General features: G+C 37.9%; 1 pseudogene; it reads left to right on the forward strand.

Moving 5' to 3' along the window:
- The first annotated feature begins 1102 nt into the window (after positions 1-1102).
- LOC125094414 (60S ribosomal protein L39-like) lies at positions 1103-1258 on the forward strand (annotated as a pseudogene).
- The last annotated feature ends 1347 nt before the right edge of the window (positions 1259-2605 follow it).

Raw genomic sequence — 2605 nt, forward strand, 5'->3', positions numbered from 1 at the left:
GCTCAGGTAATGATCCCAGGGTTCTGGGATGGAGCCCCACATCGGGCTCTCTGCTCAGCAGGGAGTCTGCTTCCTCCTCTCTCTCTCTCTCTCTGCCTACCTCTCCCCCAACTGAGATATCTGACTGTCAAATAAATAAATAAAATCCTTTAAAAAAAATTGATAAGAAGAATTCATGTTGTAAAATTTCAAATCTCCTCAATATCACTATAAATTTAATGTAATTTCACTTAAAATTCCAATTCTAAAATTATATAACAAAAGAATAAAGGATGGAATTAAAACTTTAAAGCAAAAATATCTAGACTGTGTAGTTCTGCCATGATATAGACACAAACGTCAATGAAACAGATTCTAAATTCTGTGATGCACCCAAGAATACATAGACTCAGAATAGTGAAACACTTTTGTAATCAATAAAGAGTAGATTTTTAATAATGTTTGCTTTAAAAATTTGTTAACTCTGGAAAGATACAGTTAGATTCCTAATGTAATGCCAAGTATCAATGTATTTATATATTTCAATATAGTTTGTATCTTATATCAGAAAAACATAATCAGTGTATTACCTATGTAATTTAAAAAACAAAAAAGATTAAAAAAGAACTCAAATGATCAACGTATAACTTTGAAAATGTGTTTAGGGGTGCCTGGGTGCCTCAGTTGTTAAGTGTCTGCCTTCAGCTCAGGTCACGATCCCAGAGTCTTGGGATCCAGCCCCATATCAGGCTCCCTGTTCCGCGGGGAGCCTGCTTCTCCTTCTCCCACCCCACTGCTTGTGTTCCCTCTCTCACTGTCTTTCCGTCTGTCAAATAAATAAATAAAATCTTAAAAAAATAATAGTGTTTAAACTCATTACAATTTAGAACATGCAGGTTAAAATAATGAAATAAAAATTTAGCCCATCACATTGGAATTTAATAGTGTAAATACTATTAAAAGTCCAAGAAAAAGGGTGTTTCCCTTAACTGCAAGTGAGAATTTAAATTAGTATTATCTTTCAAGGAGCAATTTGGCAATATGCTTCCAAAGTGTTAAAAACTGTTTAGACTTGCCTCCTTTTCTCTGCCATCTTGGTCTGTGCAGTTGACTGTTCTCTGCCATGTCTTCTTACCAGATTTTCAGGGTCAAGCAATTCCTAGCCAAGAAACAAAAGCAGAATTGTCCCATTCCCCAGGAGATTTAGATGAAAACTGATAATAAAATCAGGTACAACTCCAAGAGGAAATATTGGAGAAGAAGCAAGCCAGGTCTATAAGGGATCACACATGAGATAGCACACAAATGTATGCTGCATGAAGTCACATGTTCATACACTATCACTCAGTAAACATCACCACTACCTGAACGATAGATATGTTTTATCAGGGAAATGATTTTTCTCTGTTACTTTGCTTCTGCACCTGTAGGTTGATTCAGTAATAAATATGTGAGAACTTCTGTTTAAAAAAAATTTAGACTTTTTCACCCAGCTTCTGCCTCCAAAAATATGTGAAGACATAATGAGGACTTTAATCTAGAAATATCATGAACTATGTAATCTGAAAATACAAATTATTTTTCTGCTGCAAAACACCCAGGAACGTTGGATTAAAAATAAACTTATTTTTTTTAAATACTGGTGGAAAGAATGAGGGGAGGGAGAGGGAAAGATGAGGGAGAACTGTAAAACAAAACAAATTCATTTATGAACTAAAACTTCCGCAGCCCCAGAGGGGTTCGTTAGTATCAGTAATCAAGGAGCTTTTTTTATTTTTATTTTTTTAAAGATTTTATTTATTTATTTGACAGAGAAAGAGAGATCACAAGTAGGCAGAGAGGCAGGCAGAGGGAGAGAGGGGGAAGCAGGCTCCCTGCTCAATCCCCTGCAGGACCATGACCTGAGCCGAAGGCAGAGGCTTTAACCCACTGAGCCACCCAAGTGCCCCCAGGGGCTTTTTTTAAAAGTAGGAAATACAGGGTGCCTGGGTGACTCAGTGGGTTAAGTCTCTGCCTTTGACTCAGGTCATGATCTCAGGGTCCTGGGATTGAGCCCCACATTGAGCTCTCTGATCAGCAGAGAATCTGCTTCCCTCTTTCTCTGCCGGCCTCTCTGCCTATTTGTGATCTCTGTCTGTCAAATAAATAAAACCTTTAAAAAAAAAAAAAAAGTAGAAAGTAGGGGCACCTGGGTGGTTCAGTGGGTTAAAGCCTCTGCCTTCGGCTCAGGTCGTGATCCCAGGGTCCTGGGATCAAGGCCTGCATGGGACTCTCTGCTTGGTGGGAACCTGCTTCCTCCTCTCTCTCTGCCCGCCACTCTGTCTACTTGTGATCTCTGTCTGTCAAATAAATAAATAAAATATTTTTTTAAAGTAGAAAATACATTCAAATGATTCAAGATTTGAGTTTTATTTAAAAAAAAAAAAAGAGGTGGGAAGAACACTTATTCAGAACCTATCCTCAAACCACTCCCTAGAGGCATCCATTGTTAACCAGTTGCTTGTGTACCTTCCCACAGTTGTGGTACATATGCATCTGCAGACTTACTTTTTTAAGATTTTATTTATTTATTTATTTGAGAGAGAGAGAGAGCATGAAAAGTCAGGGGGTGGGAGAGGAGAAGAGA

The sequence above is a fragment of the Lutra lutra genome, chromosome 2 (genome assembly GCF_902655055.1).
Source record: "Lutra lutra chromosome 2, mLutLut1.2, whole genome shotgun sequence".
NCBI classification, from domain to species: domain Eukaryota; kingdom Metazoa; phylum Chordata; class Mammalia; order Carnivora; family Mustelidae; genus Lutra; species Lutra lutra.